Raw genomic sequence first — 21,687 nt, 5'->3', positions numbered from 1 at the left:
TTCATCCCTTCTTCCCAGCAGCGTTCACTGGAAAGAAGTCTTTTTTTTGTTGTTTTTAAAATAAAGTTGCCGGTAATCTGCCCCCTCCCACCCCCTGTGCGCCCCCCCCGCTGGCATTAAAATACTTACCCAGCTCCCTCGGCGCTTACATCCTCTCAGCGTCGCTGCTTGTCCTGTATGAGCGGTCACGTGGTGCCGCTTATTACAGTAATGAATATGCGGCTCCACCCCTATGAGAGGCGGAGCCGCATATTGATCACTGTAATGTTAACGGAAATATAGGGGGCTTCAACGTCACTGGTAGTACAAAGGCTCTGGAAAAGTGAAATGGCTCCTCACACCCCAAAAGAAATTCAGCAAATTCTCTGCTCTCAAATCTAAATGCCCCAGTGTGCCTAAACCACATACTGCGTCCACATATTTGGTGTTTCAGAAGCGATGAGAGCCCGCCTAACTTACAGGTGCGTGTCTCCAGAAGCACGGGCTGGGCATAACGTACTGGCCACTACAACGTACTGGTCACTACAACGGCAGTTTGCAATTTTCACTTAACAAAAACATCCGAGTCAAAATCATCTCTATAACTGTAGATAAACTCTGACAGGTGTATAATTTCCAAAATTGAGTCACTTGAGGGGGGGATTCTGGTCTTCTAGTAATTAGTAGCTCTGTATATGGAGTATGCAAACTATTCTAGGAAAATCTGCGCTCCAGGAGGCAAATGGCGCTCTGTTCCTCCCGAGTGTTTCCGTATGGCTAAGTTGTACTGTACAGTCACATGCGGGGTAGTTCTACATTCAGAAGAAAATGTGGGACAAATTTTGGTGCCATTTTTACCCACTTGTGTGAAAACATAAAATCTGGGGCTAAAACGAAATTTTGGTGGTAAAAACGCAGTTATTTTTTTTCACTGCCCAATGGTATAAAATTCTGTGACACACCTGTGGTGTCAGTGTGATCACTGCACCCCTAGATCAATCCATTGAGAGCTGTAGTTTGTAAAATGGGGTCACTTATGGGGGTTTCTGCTGTTCTGGGACCTCATGGGCTCTACTGGGGGGGAAGGGGGGGTCACAGCACCTGCAAACCATAACAGTAAAATCTGGCGCTCCTTGCCTTCTGAGCTTTGCACTGTGCCGATTATATGTAGGGTATTGGCGCACTCAAGAAAAAAAAAATTGACCTCAGTTTGTTGTAAAAAAAAAATCCTATTAGCCCTTAGAAAAATTAAAAACTTGGGGCTAAAACAACATTTTAGTGGTGAAAATGTCATTTATTCTTTCTTCACTACTCAATGGTATAAAATTCTGTGACCCACCTGTGGTGTCAATATGATCACTGCAGCCCTAGATGAATAGATTAATTGGAGAGTGTAGTTTGTAAAATATCAACAAATAAAGTAAAGAAATGGACGTTACACATGCCATCACGCTACAGCGCCGGCTGAATGTGATCCGATAGATGCTACTACACAGGCTCCGCGCCATTTTGCTATCAGTGTAATCAGTATAACGGCGCTGACCTGACACTGTGTGGGTTACTGTGCACAATCCTGCTGACAGCTTCTCTTTAATGTGCAAACCAACTTGGGGGGATAAAGGGGTTAAAGTAAAAATTAAAATGTACTCGATTCATCATATCAGTTTTTACTTTAATTTTGTCACTTTCATTTTTTGCCTTGTAGTGTTCATTGATGTTTTATGTGCCAAATTCTTCAAAGCTGCAAGCGCGGTTCATGAATATTGCTCCGAAATAAGAAAATGTCTTAAACCGATTTTGCGAATTAACGCAAAAAAGACAGAGGTTCGGCTAAAATTTGACAAAAACATCAGAAGCACATAAAATCACTGCACGAGGGAGCAGGAATACACATGTGACATTATATATATTATACAGACTCAGGCCGGCGTCACACTAGCGAGTTTTACGGACGTAAGGGCGCATAAAATACGTCCGTAAAACACGCCTAACAAACGTCCCAATTATTCTCTATGCCCGTAGAAAATCGCAGCATGCTGCGTTTGTCACCGTATTGCACAAAAAAAAAACGCCAAGGAAAGTCTATGGAAGCCAGAAAAATACGGATTACACACGGACCAGCAGTGTGACTTGCGAGAAATACGCAGCGGTGTTAGAGAGAAAAGCCGGCAATTCAGTGCGGTGTACAATAAAATCACACTGACAGCTGACATTAGAATAGGTAGAATAAATGTGTACACATAGAATAGGTATCTATAATATAACGCTGGGAGCGTCACTCTGTCCGAAGCCTTTATAGACTGCGCAGGCGCAGTCTGGGCCTCACAGAGTGACGCTCCCGGGAGATCGCGGTATGCGTTCACACTGAACGCACACCGCGATCTCCAACAGATAAGCAGGGACCGCCAGGAGGGTGAGTATCGGCCATATTCACCTGTCCTGCGTTCCATCGCTGAGCGCCGCCATCTTCCCAGTCTTCGGCCTGTGACCTTCAGTTCAGAGGGCGCGATGACGCGCTTAATGCGCGCCGGCGCCGCCCTCTGACTGACCAGTCACAGCCAGGAGACCGGGAAGATGGCGGCGCCCAGCGGTGGAACGGAGGACAGGTGAATATAGTAAGTGCTGGGGGGCCTGAGCTGGCGGCGATACCGGCACCTGACCCCCACAGCGCGCCGGTGTCCCCACCTGCTCAAGCCCCCGGATGGGTGCAGCACATGACAGGATGGGGACGCAGGATGGGTGCAGCACATGAAAGGATGGGGACGCAGGATGGGGACACAGGATGGGTGCAGCACATACCAGGATGGGGACACAGGATGGGTGCAGCACATGACAGGATGGGGACGCAGGATGGGTGCAGCACATGACAGGATAGGGGCGCAGGATGGGTGCAGCACATGACAGGATGGGGACGCAGGATGGGTGCAGCACATGACAGGATGGGGACGCAGGATGGGTGCAGCACATACCAGCATGGGGATGCAGGATGGGTGCAGCACATGACAGGATGGGGACGCAGGATGAGTGCAGCACATGACAGGATGGGGGCAGCACATGACAGGATGGGTGCAGCACATGACAGGATGGGGATGCAAGATGGGGACGCAGGATGGGTGCAGCACATGACAGGATGGGGGCGCAGGATGGGTGCAGCACATGACAGGATGGGGACGCAGGATGGGTGCAGCACATGACAGGATGGGTGCAGCACATGACAGGATGGGGATGCAAGATGGGGACGCAGGATGGGTGCAGCACATGACAGGATGGGGACGCAGGATGGGTGCAGCATATGACAGGATGGGGGCGCAGGATGGGTGCAGCACATGACAGGATGGGGACGCAGGATGAGGACGCAGGATGGGTGCAGCACATGACAGGATGGGGGCGCAGGATGGGTGCAGCACATGACAGGATGGGGACGCAGGATGGGTGCAGCATATGACAGGATGGGGGCGCAGGATGGGTGCAGCATATGACAGGATGGGGGCGCAGGATGGGTGCAGCACATGACAGGATGGGGACGCAGGATGAGGACGCAGGATGGGTGCAGCACATGACAGGATGGGGGCGCAGGATGGGTGCAGCACATGACAGGATGGGGACGCAGGATGGGTGCAGCACATGACAGGATGGGGACGCAGGATGGGTGCAGCACATGACAAGATGGGGACGCAGGATGGGTGCAGCACATGACAGGATGGGGACGCAGGATGGGTGCAGCACATACCAGGATGGGGACGCAGGATGGGTGCAGCACATGACAGGATGGGGACGCAGGATGGGTGCAGCACATGACAGGATGGGGACGCAGGATGGGTGCAGCACATGACAGGATGGGGACGCAGGATGGGTGCAGCACATGACAGGATGGGGACGCAGGATGGGTGCAGCACATGACAGGATGGGGACGCAGGATGGGTGCAGCACATGACAGGATGGGGACGCAGGATGGAGCAGCACATGACAGGATGGGGACGCAGGATGGGTGCAGCACATGACAGGATGGGGACGCAGGATGGAGCAGCATATACCAGGATGGAGACCATATACCAATATAAATGCTCGCCACCCGGGCGTCAGTGAGACACATATATGTATATATATTAATATTTCATCCGGCGCTGACCTATATTTACCTTCATTTGCGGTGAGGCGCCCTCTGCTGGTTGTCGTCATATGAGCTCGAGCCTGGGAGCTTTCTAGGAAAGTTCCCACGTTCGAGGAACAACCAGCAGAGGGTGCCTCACCGCAAATGAAGGTAAATATAGGTCATTGACCTACTTTACCTTCATTCCCCGGGGTTTTGCAGCCAGAGCAGCGCTGCATTAGCAGAGCTCCTGGCTGTAAAATATTTTAACCTCTTCAGATGGATTTACAACGTGGTACGTTACAGATCCTCGAAAGGTATGTATATTGTTGTTTTATTATTTTTTCTTTGTTACAGAGCGAGGGTCTTCAGATGGATTGAGCGTAGAATAAAATATTACAACAACCTTTGTTTTTATTTCATTAAAATACTTTTAAATAATGTGTTTGTGTTTTTTTTAACCCTTTACTACTATTGGATTAATAATGGATAGGTGTCAGAATTGACGCCTCTCCATTATTAATTTGGCTTAATGTCACCTTACAATAGCAAGGTAGCATTAACCCTTCATTACCCCATATCCCACCGCTACACGGGAATGGGAAGAGAGTGGCCAAGTGCCAGAATAGGCGCATCTTACAGATGTGTCTTTTCTGGGGTGGCTGGGGGCAGGTGTTTTTAGCCGGGGGGGGGGGCAATAACCGTGGACCCTCTCCAGGCTATTAAAATCTGCCCTCAGTCACTGGCTTTACTACTCTGGCGGAGAAAATTGCGCGGGAACCCACGCCAATTTTTTCCGCCATTTGACCCTTTAATTTAATAGCTAGAACGGCCAAATTTTGCATATACACACTACTAACATTATTAGTGTGGAATATGCAAAAAAAAAAAAAAAAAAGGTGATATGAGATGGTTTACTGTATGTAAACCAGGTCTCATATCATGTCGGGTTTAGGAAGGAGATAGCTTTAAAGCCGGTAATTCAATTGCCGGCTTTTGCTATCTAGCGCTGTATGAAGTAATAATATATATACATATATGTGTCTACTGACATATATACAATATATATATATATTATATATATATATATATTGTATCTATATACACACACAGTATATATGTTTTTATGTTTGTTTGTTTTTTACACATGGATCCCTTGTATAGCCGTATGTCGGTTTTGCAAGCCTGCGAGAAAAACACGCAGTATGGATGACATACGGATTACATACGGAGGATGCCATGCGCAAAATACGCTGACACACCCTGCCTACAGAGGAGCTACGGACCACTATTTTGGGGACTTTTCCGCGTATTACGGCCGTAATATACGGACCGTATTGTCTTACGCCGAGTGTGACGCCGGCCTCAGGCGGCAGTCAGAATGCAGCACCTGGACTGGCTGGCTTCTCTCCCTAGCCTGATAGCCGTATATATATATATACATACACACACACGAAGCTCAGGGCAGGAGAGCCGCCAGACAGTCCGTGCGCCACCTTCCCATGCCATGTATACGGCTGTCTGCGACATTATATATATACATAATATACAGACCTCTTCTTAGCCTGATAGCCGCATAGATACATGAAGCTCAGGGCAGGAGAGCCGCCAGCCAGTCCGTGCGCCGCCTTCCCATCCCGCTCCCATGTATACGGTCGTCTGACTGAGCTCTTCAAAATAGTCAATAACAGTGCAAATAAACAGAAAACTAGAGAAATAAAAAGGGCCCGTGCGATAATCCTGTGCCGGTCGTGACTCGCATTGCTCATGGTCACTATACTCACCTTTTACCATGTATGCCCCTCCCATGTACAGCGCCATGGACCAGGTGGCGCTATAATAATAATAAACTGCTTTATTCTGCTCAGGACAAAGAACCACGGCTAACAATGCAGGGGAAGCGGCCACCGCGCTGTTCCTGCAGATGGGAAGCATTGCTATGGCTTGTTGTACAGACTACAGGCTTCTCTATCGGTAAAATCCTCCATCCCGACCCCAAGAGCTGCCGAGCCCCCAACAACCAGTGTCCTCCCCAGAATACACACCCGCAGCCACAGGGTTTATTTCATGACCTGCAATGAAGCCCGATCCTATAGAGGCAGAATTACCAGCGTCCTAGTGCGGCCCCGCCTGCAGGAGCTCCGTGCTGTCTGGCAGATAATAATGACGGCGATATCTCCTTTCTGTCACGATCCTAAATCCGAGGTGCTAAAGGACCTTTCATGATGTCATAGTCATGTGACCAGTCACGTGTGCTGGAAGAGTCCGACTCTGGGCTGCGTTACCTGGTGGTGGGTTTTCCCTGCAGTCCATACGGTCTGGGCAGTACAGTAGTGAAGGACCTCCACTGTATGGGCTCCTGGTAGGTCCTCCCTGCAGTCCACACAGTACACACCAAAAGTTTGGACACACCTTCTCATTTAAAGATTTTCTGTATTTTCAGGACTATGAAAATTGTACATTCACACTGAAGGCATCAAAACTGTGAATTAACACATGTGGAATTATATACTTAACAAAAAAGTGTGAAAACTGAAATTATGCCTTATATTCTAGGTTCTTCAAAGTAGCCACCTTTTGCTTTGATGACTGCTTTGTACACTCTTGGCATTCTCTTGATGAGCTTCAAGTCATCGGGAATAGTCTTCCAACAATCTTGAATGAGTTCCCAGAGATGCTTAGCACTTGTTGGCCCTTTTGCCTTCACTCTGCGGCACAGCTCACCCCAAACCATCTCGATTGGGTTCAGGTCTGGTGACTGTGGAGGCCAGGTCATCTGGCGTAGCACCCCATCATTGCCATCACCTGACAGGCATTCCTGTAGTTGTTATCTATAAAAGTTGAAGATTACACCTCCCGATATGCCTGTCACAAAAGATTTACAACATGATGATTCCAAAATTCATGGCAGACTGTGCCCGTCGCTGATTGGTCGAGGCAACCTTTATGACATCATCGTCACCATGCTGTGTCCATCGCTGATTGGTCGAGGCGAATTCACGGCAGACTGTGCCTGTCGCTGATTGGTCAAGGCAACCTTTATGACATCATCGTCGCCATGCTGTGCCCGTCGCTGATTGGTCGAGGCAACCTTTATGACATCATCGTCGCCATGCTGTACCCGTCACTGATCAGAGACGCGGGATTTCCAGGACAGACAGAAAAACCCTTAGACAATTATATATATACTAGATGGCGGCCCAATTCTAACGCATCGGGTATTCTAGAATATGCATGTCCCCGTAGTATATGGACAATGATGATTCCAGAATTCGCGGCAGACTGTGCCCGTCGCTGATTGGTCGAGGCAACCTTTATGACATCATCGTCGCCATGGAAACCATTATGACATCTACGTCGATACTGTGCCCGTCGCTGAATCAGAAACGTGGGATTTCCACGTCCTTTATGACATCATTATGACATCATCGTCACTGTGCCCGTCGCTGATTGGTCGAGGCCACCAGGCCTCGACCAATCAGCGACGGGCACAGTGACGATGATGTCATAAAGGACGTGGAAATCCCACGTTTCTGATTCAGCGACGGGCACAGTATCGACGTAGATGTCATAATGGTTTTCATGGCGACGATGATGTCATAAAGGTCTGGCGGCCTCGACCAATCAGCGACTGGCACAGCGACGATGATGTCATAATGGTTGCCATTTCTACGTCGATAATGTGCCCGTCGCTGATTGGTCGAGGCCTGGCGGCCTCGACTAATCAGAGACGCGGGATTTCCAGGACAGACAGACAGACAGACAGACGGAAAAACCCTTAGACAATTATATATATAGACTAGATTATGGCCCGATTCTAACGCATCGGGTATTCTAGAATATGCATGTCCCCATAGTATATGGACAATGATGATTCCACAATTCGCTGCAGACTGTGCCCGTCGCTGATTGGTCGAGGCAACCTTTATGACATCATCGTCGCCATGGCAACCATTATGACATCTACGTCGATACTGTGCCCGTCGCTGAATCAGAAACGTGGCATTTCTACGTCCTTTATGACATCATCGTCGCTGTGCCCGTCGCTGATTGGTCGAGGCCTGGCAGCCACGACCAATCAGACGCGGAATGTCTACTTCCTTTATGACATCATCGTCGCTGTGCCCGTCGCTGATTGGTCGAGGCCTGGCGGCCTCGACCAATCAGAGACGTGGGATTTTTACGTCGATGCTGTGCTCGTCGCTGATTGGTCGAGGCCTGGCGGCCTCGACCAATCAGAGACGTGGGATTTCCAGAACAGACAGACAGACAGAAAGACAGACAGACGGAAAAACCCTTAGGCAATTATATATATAGATACTAGATTGTGGCCCGATTCTAACGCATCGGGTATTCTAGAATATGAATGTTCCCGTAGTATATGGACAATGATGATTCCAGAATTCGCGGCAGACTGTGCCCGTCGCTGATTGGTCGAGGCAACCTTTATGACATCATCGTCGCCATGGCAACCATTATGACATCTACGTCGATACTGTGCCCGTTCCTGATTGGTCGAGGCCTGGCGGCCTCGACCAATCAGAGACGCGGGATGTCTACGTCCTTTATGACATCATCGCTGTCGGGTATTCTAGCGCATCTAGCGCTAGATGCGTCTATTTGTTCCTAACTACTTTGTTAGTCTGTATTACAGACAGATTTGTTTACATCTGCTGTACCAATCTATATAACAGCTGGAGCCATCTGCACCTGCTGTGCCAATCCTTATAACAGCTGGACCAATCTGCACCTGCCATTCCAATCTGTATTACAACAGTATCTCTCAATATCTTAGAAACTTTGGACGTCACAATTTAGGATTTATATGGGATACATATGCTATACCATCGAATTCACAGCTGTATTAACATAGCCGGATAGATTTATCTCTTATTTAGAGCATATGTCTTGCATGTAACTTACAGGTATATGATCCCATTTGTTCACGTCCTTATAAGTGCAATGACAGCTTCCTCCTTTGAGCCTCCTGGTATGTGCGCACCCCACGCATGCGCTGTTCTGCCCCTGGCGGCGTTGTGAGTCGGTCACGTTGCCATGGGGATGGGCGGTGATGACACACGTCCTCCCGCCCATACTCCATGACGCGCGGCCGCCTCTGCCGCTTCGGGCATCTACATCATGACGGGCACAGCGATGAATCAGAACACAGCGCATCGGGTATTCTAGAATATGCATGTCCCCGTGGTATATGGACATTGATGATTCCAGAATTCGCGGCAGATTGTGCCCGTCGCTGATTGGTCGAGGCAACCTTTATGACATCATCGTCGCCATGGCAACCATTATGACATCTACGTCGATACTGTGCCCGTCGCTGAATCAGAAACGTGGGATTTCTACGTCCTTTATGACATCATCGTCGCTGTGCCGGTCGCTGATTGGTCGAGGCCTGGCGGCCTCGACCAATCAGAGACGCGGGATTTCTACGTCGATAAGCGACGGGCACAGCGACGATGATGTCATAAAGGACGTAGACATCCCGCGTCTCTGATTGGTTGAGGCCGCCAGGCCTCGACCAATCAGCAACGGGCACAGCGACGATGATGTCATAATGGTTGCCATGGCGACAATGATGTCATAAAGGTTGCCTCGACCAATCAGCGACGGGCACAGTCTGCCGCGAATTCTGGAATCATCATTGTCCATATACTACGGGGACATGCATATTCTAGAATACCCGATGCGTTAGAATCGCTGGAAGCGCTAGAAGTACTGTGCCCGTCGCTGATTGGTCGAGGCAACCTTTATGATGCGACTACGGGCACAGTATCGACGTAGAAATCCCGCGTCTCTGATTGGTCGAGGCCCCCAGGCCTCGACCAATCAGCGACGGGCACAGGGACGATGATGTCATAAAGGAAGTAGACATCCCGCGTCTCTGATTGGTCGAGGCCGCCAGGCCTCGACCAATCAGTGACCGGCACAGCGATGATGATGTCATAAAGGACGTAGAAATCCCACATTTATGATTCAGCGACGGGCACAGTATCGACGTAGATGTCATAATGGTTGCCATGGCAACAATGACGTCATAAAGGTTGCCTCGACCAATCAGTGACGGGCACAATCTGCCGCGAATTCTGGAATCATCATTGTCCATATACTACGGGGACATGCATATTCTAGAATACCTGATGCGCTGTGTTCTGATTCATCGCTGTGCCCGTCATGATGTAGATGCCCGAAGCGGCAGTGGCGGCCGCGCGTCATGGACTATGCGTCTGTGCGCATCAGCTGTGCCTAGAGGAATAGGGGCAAAAAAAAGGAAATTTTACATCCCAGGTGCTGCCTAGAGTGTGACAACCATACCAGAGACTTACGGATTCATTCCGCAGCCCCATATATTGCAATAAAACAGCAGTAACAATATAATCATAAAGTGCCACAGTGCAAATCAATACAGCTACTGACAGCTTACCAATATGTATGGACGATTCCCCCGATTCCACAAGTGGCCCCCTGACGCACGTTTCGCGGTCTGCTTTTTCAAAAGGGGTTCATCTATTGGTCGCTCTCATGGGTTTAAATAGGGTATGGACCGGAAGTGTAATTGGCACATCGGCGCACGCACCTCCAGGATCCCACTCCCATCTCCCTGGTGGCCGTCATCACCACGCGCGCATAAGGCGGAAGTCTGCCTATTGACGTCATATGATATGCGCACGCAGTTGTACCAGACAGCCCCACGGAAGAATGGGAGATAGAGAACCGGGATACGCGTGCGCACAGCCAGCGGCCATCTTGCCGAAGACCATACAGGTCGCCATCTTGCGGAAGAAGTTTCAGGGGGACAATGTAATAGTGCACCAAAGTTCCAAAGCAATTTATAATTCAGTGCGAGACGTAACATTAAAATGACGCTGTTAATCAGCGTACTACAATAGTGCAGTGTTATAATATGGCTCATAGTGAAAAAAAATAACAAATGCGCATGCGCACGGACAGCGGCCATCTTACAGAAGGCCATGCCAGTCGCCATTTTCATGGAGATATTATACAGAGTAGTGAAGTGTGACATCATAATGCCGTTATAAAAGTGGTAATAAATGCTAAAATATAAGAGGAACGAAAATACATAAATAGTTGCTTAAAATTAGCAAATATATAGTTACAAAAGTGCAATAGTGCAAGGTTGTGCATGACACAAGAAAAAGGTTTTTTTTTTTAAAAACCACTAACAATATAAAGCGAATGGTGACAGGGTCCCCTTCATCCATAAAGGATAATCGTTTATAGTCAGAACAATCCGGCAGATGGCAACACGGCTGAGGGTTGAAACCCAGGACTGTAACCCCATATTGTAAGGATACTAAAACAAAGAACAACAAATATTAAAAACAAATAAAAATAAGGATATAGAGGATATTGACTACGTGGCTGGGCAATATACTACGTGGCTCTGTGCTGTATACTACGTGGCTGGGCAATATACTACATGGACATGCATATTCTAGAATACTCGATGCGTTAGAATTGGGCCACCATCTAGTATATACCCGCAGTGGTTGAAGGAAAGACAGCTGGTCATCCCGCACCAATTCCGGAGTTGTTGCGGACTGCCCATGAGATCCCACTCACTGGACACTTGGGGATCAGCAAAACTAAGGCCCGGCCATCTAATCACTTCTATTGGCCCAAGATGGGGACAGTGATAGAGGAGCCTTTCCAGAGTATCGCGATGGACATTGTGAGCCCGCTGGCCGTCCTCAGCAGCTCTGGAAAGCAATACATCCTAATTGTGGTAGACTCTTGTGAATTCCGTTCTTGGGCTCCCTCCGGTGGTTGTAAATGGCACTTTTGTGAATTCTGCCCTTGGGCTCCCTCTGGTGGTTTTGAGTGGAACTGCTGCTCCTTGGGTTTAGCTTTAGCAGTTGCTTTCACTAATCGTCTCTCCTGGCTCTGCTATTTAACCTGGCTCTAGTCTTCAGCCTATGCCACTTGTCAATGTTTTCTGGCTGGATTCACATCTCTGCTTGGATTCTCCTGGTTTCCTGACCAGTTCTGCTAAGATAAGTTCTGGCTTTGCTCATTTAGTCCACATGTTGTGGACTTATTGTTCTGTGCATTCTATTTTTGTCCAAATTGTCATTATGGATTATTTCTGTTAGCTGGAAGCTCTGGGAAGCAGATTTACCCTCCACACCTTTAGTCAGGTGTGGAGATTTTGTAAACTCTGTGTGGATTGTTTTGTAGTTTTTATACTGACCGCACAGTATCCTTTCCTGTCCTATCTATCAAGCTAGACTGGCCTCCTATACTAAAATCTGATTTCATCTCTGCGTATGTTATTTTCCCCTCCTCTCACCGTCAATATTTGTGGGGGGCTATCTTTCCTTTGGGGATTTTCTCTGAGGCAATATAGGTTTCCTGTTTCCATCTTTAGGGGAAGTTAGATCTTAGGCTGTGCCGAGGGGTCTAGGGAGCGTCAGGTACCCCCCACGGCTATTTTTAGTTGCGCTGCTAGGTTCAGGGTCTGCGGTCAGTACAGATACCACCTCCTTCAGAGCTTGTCTCATGTTGTTCCTAAACCACCAGATCATAACAGTAGACTACGCTACCCGGTACCCAGAGGCAGTGGCTCTGTCCTCAACTGGGGCAGATAAGGTGCTATCTTTTCACAGGTAGGATTTCCCATGGAGATGCTTACCAGTCAAGGGACTGAATTCATGTGTCGCCTAATGGAGGATCTCTGTAAGAGAATGCAGGTGAAGCGTATGGTATCGAGTGCGTATCACCCACAGACCAATAGCTTGTGTGAGCGCTTCAATGGTACCCTCAAACAGATGCTACGCATGCTTGTCGAGACCAAAGGACGCGACTGGGAGTGGTAACTCCCACACCTGCTGTTCACTTACCGAGAGGTTCCTCAGGCCTCAACGGTTCTCCCCCTTCGAGCTCCTGTATGGCAGGCGAGTCCGGGGACCCCTTGGGTTGGTAAGGAAATCCTGGGAAGAAGAGCCGAACCCTTCTGAAGTGTCCATAGTGGAGTATGTCATGCGCTTTCGTGACAAGATGCAGACCTTGACGCAGTTGGTGCATGACAACATGACGCAGGCTCAGGGTGATCAGAAGCTGTGGTACGACCAGAACGCCCAGGAGCGGACCTACCACATGTGTCAAAAGGTGTGGGTGCTGGTCCCCGTACCAAAGGATAAGCTTCAGGCAGCCTGTGAAGGCCCGCACGTCGTCCACCAATGGCTCAACCCAGTCACCTACGTGGTCACGCTTGACCACGCTCGGGGTAGGTGAAAGGCCTTTCACATCAACATGATGAAGGCTCATCTCGAACGTGAACCTTATGTCCTACCGGTCTGCAGCCTGCCCGAAGATGGGGAGGAAGACTCCTTCCTGGACATGCTGGCCCAAGCCAAGGCTGGTGGGTCCATCGAGGATGTGGAGGTAAGTGCCTTGTTATCCTAACCCCAGCGGTCACAGTTGCGGACCACGCTGGAACCCTTCCTGGTTGTGTTCTCCAACCGACCTGAAAGGACATTGTTAGCGGTCCACAAGGTGGAAAGCGGGAATCATGCTCCACTACGGCAAACACCCTTTCGGATCTCCAACGAGGTGCAGCAGGTTATGCGCCAGGAGATCGGTGAGATGTTACAGCTGGGGGTGATTCAACGGTCAAAGAGCGCGTGGGCCTCACCTGTAGTTCTCGTACCAAAGAAGGATCAGACCACCAAGTTCTGCGTGGACTACAGGGGGCTCAACACCATCACAGCCTCTGACATGCACCCAATGCGGCGCATCGAGGAGCTGCTTGAGAGGTTAGCTGGTGCAAAATATCTAACCATAATGGATCTGAGTTGAGGTTACTGGCAGATTCCCCTGAGCCCCGAGGCGCAGGAGAAGTCTGCCTTTATCACACCCTTTGGACTGTACGAGTCCACGGTCATGCCCTTCGGCATGAAGAATGCCCCTGCCACCTTCCAGCGGATGGTCAACCACCTGCTTCTGGGTCTGGAGAAGTACGTGGTAGCGTACTTGGATGACGTTGCTATCTTCATTTCCTCTGGGGGTGAACACCTGCAGCATCTTGAGGAGGTGCTCAGGCAACAGTTGCAGCCCTACTTGTACGGTCAACCTTCACTGTGGTGACCGACCACAACCCTCTGCGCTGGCTACAAGCCATGTGTGGAACCAACGGAAGGTTGCTACGCTGGAGCCTTGCCCTCCAGCAGTATGACTTTACCATCGAACACAAAATGGGCAGGGAGCATGGCAATGCAGATGGGTTGTCCCGCCAGGGTGAACCTGCTGGCTTGCGCATGGAGTACTGAGAGGTTCTTCCTCCGCAGCGCAGTCCAAAAGGGGAGGTGTCACGATAATGCCAAAAATGTCATATTGTAAGTTTAGTTTCAGGAGGTTGCATTGCTTTATACACACACACTGCAGCTCCGACCCCCCTTTTCTCCCCCTGCATTCGCTCATACCACAAACAAAGCCTATGGCAGAGACACTGTGCAAGTTAATACTAATGTGTGAGCAGGGTATGGCTTTTAAACTGCAGTGACCAATCCTGTAAAGCTACTCATTCCCCCCTCCCCTTGACCAAGGTATGCCTTTGTCTGGGGGCTTACAAAAACGTAAATAACTGGGAAAAGAGTGCATATCATTACTCAGCCCACTCAGTGATGTCACGACAGAGGGCATATCTTCACCCTTGCTGAGTTGGGAGTTAGTTTTCAGAGTTGATCCAGGAAGCGAGCTAACAGTTCTGCAAAGCGGTGCTCAGGCATCTGGATGTATCTCCTGAGCACAGGGCCGCCATGCTGATATGAAATGATCTGAACGACCTGGAAGTGTTCTCTATTCCATTTTTATCCTATTTTTTTGTAATCTGCAATGTACACATGACTTCGTCTTCTTTTTAATATCTTTTCTACTTTGTAAGCACTGTCTAACTTTTATGGAGTAAAATATATAATTTACTAGCTGTCTCTTCCTGCTCTATGAACAAATAGTCGCTTCCTCTGAAGTGAATTATGCTACTGATTTGGGTTGACTCCGGACCCGTTAACCTTTGGTGGAATCGGAGCTAGTGGCAGCATACTTTGTTCTGTGCAATTGGGAATCTTTTTAGAGATGGCGGCATTGATGATTATTGTTCCCGCCTGCGTGGGAGTAGTTATATTGCCCTTGCTGCAGCTTGCCCAATAGCCAGTACATGGCAAGCAGCCTTTCTGGCGGCTAATTACACTAGGTGCAGTACCAATCTGACCTGAGGGTAAAGGGGGCGCCAGAGAGCTGCAAGTTCCAAATGGAACTGGGAAGTGGGATATAGATAAATCCCTTTCAGAAGGAACCAGGGGCAATCAAACAACCCCGGTTCGTGACAAATTGGTGTGAGTAGTGGGGACGATAAAGATATCCTCCCCGGGATCCCTGACATATTGTTGGGATCCATAACATATTGTTGGCAGCATGGTATGAACCGTGACACCATCAATTCATGTGCCACATACAGTATAATATACAAAAAAAAAAGGTTGCACTCTATCGTGCCAAAGCATGTCAATATGAAATATGAATAGCAAAATGGCTCTTGAATATTAGGAAAAATATTTGAGACGCTTTGCAAAAAATTTGGCCAAATAGTGTGAGCCCATCAACCATCGTCAAGGTGGCCTCATTAACCCCTTCCCGACCCATGACGCCACGTAGGCGTCATGAAAGTCGGTGCCATTCCGACCCATGACGCCTATGTGGCGTCATGGCGGGAATGCTTCCCTGCGGGTCCGGTGACCGGGGTCATTCAAATGTCACCGTACCCGCAGGTGCAGGGGGACCTGTACTTCACCCCAGGGGGGGTGGCTTTGCCCCCCCCGGGTCTACGATCACCGCTGCTGACCTTTTTTTAACCCCCTCCAGCTCTGATTGGAGCTAGCGTCCATGTGACGTTAGCACTCCAATCAGAGCTGGAGGGGCGGAGAAAAACAGCGTCTGCCTCGCTCCTCAGCTTCATCCCATCCGTGGAAGCTGAGGAGCGAGGTGCCCGACTGCTCACCTGCCCCCCCAGACTCCGCGATCGCCGCCGCAGCCGCCGCACACATCTTCAGAGCGCCGCCGCCGTATCCCCCACTGCCACCGCCGCCTCCCCCACTGCTACCGCCAGTACCACCGCTGCTGCTGAGGACAGGTACCTCCCCTCTCCTGTCCTCCACTCCCCCCAACCTCCGCTCCCTCCCACCTGCCCCCCCCGATCATCCCACAGCCCCCCTTTATCACCAGCTCCTGCTCTATTTTCTTTTCTCCTATCGCCCCCTGCATCTGTTAGCCCCTCCTCCCCTGGTGATCATCCTCCTCAGTGATCACCACTAATCACCCCCTGCCCCCCCCCTGATCACCCCCTACCCCCCCCCCGATCACCCCCTGCCCCCCCCCTGTCCACCTGATCACCCCCTGCCCCCCTTTATCACCTGCTGCTGCTCTACTTTCTTTTCTCCTATCGCCCCCTGCATCTGTTAGCCCCTCCTCCCCTGGTGATCACCCTCCTCAGTGATCACCACTAATCACCCCCTGCCCCCCCTGATCACCCCCTACCCCCCCGATCACCCCCTGCCCCCCCCCCTGTCCACCTGATCACCCCCTGCCCCCCTTTATCACCTGCTGCTGCTGCTGTGTTTTCTCTCCTACTGCCCCCTGCGTCTGTCAGCCCCTCCTCCCCTGGTGATCACCCTCTTCAGTGATCTTCAGCTAATCACCCCCTGCCCCCCCTGATCACCCCCTACCCCCCCTGATCACCCCCTGCCCCCCCACTGTCCACCTGATCACCCCTCTGCCCCCCTTCATCACCCGCTGCTGCTGCTGTGTTTTCTTCTCTCCTACCGCGTTTGCGTCTGTCAGCCCCTCCCCTGGTGATCACCCTCGTCAGTGATCACCGCTAATCACCCCCTGCCCCCCCTGATCACCCCCTGCCCCCCCCGTCCACCTGATCACCCCTCTGCCCCCCTTTATCACCTGCTGCTGCGTTTTCTTCTCTGCTACCGCCCCTGTGTCTGTCAGCCCCTCCTGCCCTGGTGATCACCCTCTTCAGTGATCACCGCTAATCACCCCCTGGCCCCCCTGATCACCCACTGATCACCCCCTGCCCCCCTGATCACCCCCTGCCCCCCTGATCACCTGCTGCTGCCAGCTTCATCTCCATCTGACGCTGCATCTCCTCAGCCCCCTCCTGTCCCCCCGCGCCTGACAGCCCCCCGCGCCTGACAGCCCCCACGCGCCTGACAGCCCCCACGCGCCTGACAGCCCCCACACGCGTCTGACAGCTCCCCGCACCTGATAGCCTCCTCCTGCAGAAGAGTTGCACCAAACACTCGCACATACACACGCACACGCAACACTATAATAAAGTTTAGATTTTTTTTTACACACGCACCACACACACAATGTCCCGCTCATCCCAGTCATCCCAGTCACAAAGGCTGTACTCAGTTGAGGAGGCATATTCCTTTCTTGCCTCCGAAGCTGATAGTGAGGGAGAGGACCCCACTTTTCTGTATTCCTCCCACTCTTCCTCCCCTAGTGACACCGACTCGCCACCCCCAAGATGTCGCAGGCCGAGAAATCGTCCGGAGCCCAGGGGAGGGGAGCCGGAGCCCAGGGGAGGAGAGTCGGAGCCAAGTGTAAGTGACCCCCAACCTAGTGCTAGTGACGCCCAACCTAGCACTAGTGCCCCCGTCTGGACCCCTGTCCCTGAAAACTTTGCTCCACGGATTCCTGATTTCATTCCCCAATCAGGAATCCAATTTGAGACTGCACACCTCCGGGAGATAGACTTTTTCAAAGTCTTTTTCTCGGAGTCAATCGTCAGTCTCATGGTGGAGCAAACAAATTTGTACGCCCTGCAATTTTTTGCCCAAAACCCAGTTTCATCATTTACTACTTGGAAGCCCGTTGACTCCGTAGAAATGATGAAATATTGGGGACTGGTCCTTCACATGGGAATTGTGAAGAAACCAGAACTTCGCCAATACTGGAGTACTGATATTTTATATCAAACTCCAGTATTTGGCATGGTTATGAATCGCAAACGTTTTGAGGCGATTCATAAATTTCTCCACTTTAGGGACAATACGGACATCCTTCCTCGCGATGACCCGAATTTTGATAGATTGTTCAAAATTCGGCCGGTCATCGAACACTTCAGCAACAAGTTTGCTGAAGTGTACATTCCCCAAAGGGAAATTTGTGTGGATGAATCCCTCATCCACTTCAAAGGGAGGCTTCAGTTCCGTCAGTACCTGCCAAGCAAAAGGGCGAGGTACGGGATAAAACTCTACAAGATCTGTGAGAGTACCTCAGGGTACACTCTCAGCTTTAGAGTTTATCAAGGAAAGGACAGCAGTATCCAGCCCCCAGATTGTCCACCTGCTCTGGGGGTGAGTGGGAAAATAGTGTGGGATTTGGTTCACCCACTGCTTGATAAAGGTTACCATCTGTACGTTGATAACTTTTATACAAGCATCCCACTCTTTCAGTCCCTCTCTGCCAGAGCTACCGTTGCTTGCGGTACTGTGCGCAGAAACAAGAGGGGTCTCCCTTTGTCACTAATTGAGCAGGTTCTCCCAAAGGGTGAGAGCCGGGCCCAATGTAGTGGCAACATGCTTGCGGTCAAGTTCAAAGACAAAAGGGACGTCTTTTTCTTGACAACAATCCATGGTCCCGGCACCACGGCCAGCACTGTTCGAGGTACCCCAGCACAGGTCCACAAACCGGACTGTGCCCTGGGGTACAACAAACACATGGGGGGAGTTGATCTTTCTGATCAAGTCCTCCAGCCCTATAGTGCCATGCGGAAAATGAAGGTGTGGTATAAAAAACTGGCTATGCACATCGTACAAAGAATGTTAAGGCTGATGCCCTCTCTAGGAGTTTTTCGCCTGACTCTCCTGGAGTCCTTGAGCCGGTTGGCATTCTTAAGGAGGAGGTGATTCTTTCTGCTATCTCCCCTGATTTGCGCCGGGTGCTTCAGGAATTTCAGGCTGATAGGCCTGACCGCTGTCCAGTGGAGAAGCTGTTTGTTCCTGATAGATGGACAAGTAAGGTAATTTCTGAGGTTCATTGTTCAGTGTTGGCTGGTCATCCTGGGATTTTTGGTACCAGAGATTTGGTTGCTAGGTCCTTTTGGTGGCCTTCCTTGTCTCGCGATGTGCGTGCTTTTGTGCAGTCCTGTGGGACTTGCGCCTGGGCCAAGCCTTGCTGTTCCCACGCTAGTGGGTTGCTTTTGCCTTTGCCGGTCCCTGAGAGGCCCTGGACGCATATTTACATGGATTTTATTTCGGATCTTCCTGTTTCCCAGAAGATGTCTGTTATCTGGGTTGTTTGTGACCGGTTCTCTAAAATGGTCCATTTAGTACCTTTGCCTAAGTTGCCTTCCTCCTCAGATCTGGTTCCATTGTTTTTTCAGCATGTGGTTCGTTTGCATGGCATTCCGGAGAATATTGTGTCTGACAGAGGTTCTCAGTTTGACTCTAGATTTTGGCGGGCCTTTTGTGCTAGGATGGGCATTGATTTGTCTTTTTCTTCGGCGTTTCATCCTCAGACTAATGGCCAGACTGAGCGAACTAATCAGACCTTGGAGACCTATTTGAGATGCTTTGTGTCTGCTGATCAGGATGATTGGGTGTCTTTCTTGCCGTTGGCCGAGTTTGCCCTTAATAATCGGGCTAGTTCGGCTACTTTGGTTTCACCTTTCTTTTGTAATTTTGGTTTTCATCCTCGTTTTTCTTCTGGGCAGGTTGAGCCTTCTGATTGTCCTGGTGTTGATTCTGTGGTGGACAGGCTGCAGCAGATTTGGACTCATGTGGTGGACAATTTGACGTTGTCTCAGGAAAGGGCTCAACGTTTTGCTAACCGCCGTCGGCGTGTTGGTCCCCGGCTTCGTGTGGGGGATTTGGTTTGGTTGTCTTCTCGTCATGTTCCTATGAAGGTTTCTTCTCCTAAGTTTAAGCCTCGGTTTATTGGTCCTTATAAAATTTCTGAAATTATGAATCCGGTCTCTTTTCGTTTGGCTCTTCCAGCCTCTTTTGCCATTCATAATGTTTTCCATAGATCTTTGTTGCGGAGATATGTGGTGCCTGTTGTTCCCTCGGTTGACCCTCCTGCCCCGGTGTTGGTTGAGGGAGAGTTGGAATATGAGGTTGAGAAGATTTTGGATTCTCGTTTTTCGAGGCGGAGGCTCCAGTATCTTGTCAAGTGGAAGGGTTATGGCCAGGAGGATAATTCTTGGGTTGTTGCCTCCGATGTCCATGCTACCGATTTGGCTCGGGCTTTTCACTTGGCTCATCCTGATTGGCCTGGGGGCTCTGGTGAGGGTTCGGTGACCCCTCCTCTGGGGGGGGGGGGGGGGGTACTGTTGTGAATTCCGTTCTTGGGCTCCCTCCGGTGGTTGTAAATGGCACTTTTGTGAATTCTGCCCTTGGGCTCCCTCTGGTGGTTTTGAGTGGAACTGCTGCTCCTTGGGTTTAGCTTTAGCAGCTGCTTTCACTAATCGTCTCTCCTGGCTCTGCTATTTAACCTGGCTCTAGTCTTCAGCCTATGCCACTTGTCAATGTTTTCTGGCTGGATTCACATCTCTGCTTGGATTCTCCTGGTTTCCTGACCAGTTCTGCTAAGATAAGTTCTGGCTTTTCTCATTTAGTCCACATGTTGTGGACTTATTGTTCTGTGCATTCTATTTTTGTCCAGCTTGTCATTATGGATTTTTTCTGTTAGCTGGAAGCTCTGGGAAGCAGATTTACCCTCCACACCTTTAGTCAGGTGTGGAGATTTTGTAAACTCTGTGTGGATTGTTTTGCAGTTTTTATACTGACCGCACAGTATCCTTTCCTGTCCTATCTATCAAGCTAGACTGGCCTCCTATGCTAAAATCTGATTTCATCTCTGCGTATGTTATTTTCCCCTCCTCTCACCGTCAATATTTGTGGGGGGCTATCTTTCCTTTGGGGATTTTCTCTGAGGGAAGATAGGTTTCCTGTTTCCATCTTTAGGGGAAGTTAGATCTTAGGCTGTGCCGAGGGGTCTAGGGAGCGTCAGGTACCCCCCACGGCTATTTCTAGTTGCGCTGCTAGGTTCAGGGTCTGCGGTCAGTACAGATACCACCTCCTTCAGAGCTTGTCTAATGTTGTTCCTAAACCACCAGATCATAACAGTACAAGTGGCCACTAATGAATTAAATGTATCTCAAAAGAAGGAAAAGAAAGTTCTGAACCATTTTTTTTTTTCTGTGCTCTGGTTTGTCTTTTTTTTCCTCTTGATATCTGGGTGGTTCAGGATATATGTTTTGGCATGGATGCTCAGGGTTTGTTTTCTCGTGTGGATCAACTAGCTGCAAGAGTACAGAGTATCCAGGACTATGTTGTCCAGACTCCGGCTTTAGAGCCCAGAATTCCTACTCCGGATTTGTTCTTTGGGGACAGATCCAAGTTTTTGAACTTTAAAAATAACTGCAAATTGTTTTTTGCTTTAAAACCCCGTTCTTCAGGTGATCCCATTCAGCAGGTGAAAATCATCATATCCTTGCTGCGTGGTGATCCGCAAGACTGGGCTTTTTCTCTTGAAACAGGGGATCCGGCATTATTGAATGTAGATGC

The 21,687-nt window shown here is 49.8% G+C and overlaps 1 protein-coding gene across 4 annotated transcripts in view; it reads right to left on the bottom strand.

Annotated features, from left to right (window-relative positions):
* MPND (MPN domain containing) overlaps positions 1-6,308 on the bottom strand; it is a 107,679-nt gene extending 101,371 nt beyond the window's left edge. For 3 of the 4 annotated variants that reach the window (XM_069741344.1, XM_069741361.1, XM_069741369.1), the window contains exon 1: positions 6,178-6,308. The gene's annotated coding sequence lies outside the window, so the exon portion shown is untranslated. Of the gene's footprint in view, positions 1-6,114 lie in introns of all 4 variants that reach the window. The other variant, XM_069741351.1, reaches the window with a different exon arrangement.
* Positions 6,309-21,687: the final 15,379 nt, after the last annotated feature.

This window comes from Ranitomeya imitator, chromosome 1 (assembly GCF_032444005.1).
Source record: "Ranitomeya imitator isolate aRanImi1 chromosome 1, aRanImi1.pri, whole genome shotgun sequence".
NCBI classification, from domain to species: Eukaryota; Metazoa; Chordata; class Amphibia; order Anura; family Dendrobatidae; genus Ranitomeya; species Ranitomeya imitator.
The sequence above is the reverse complement of the archived record's forward strand: the minus strand, read 5'-3'. Positions and strand labels throughout refer to the sequence as shown.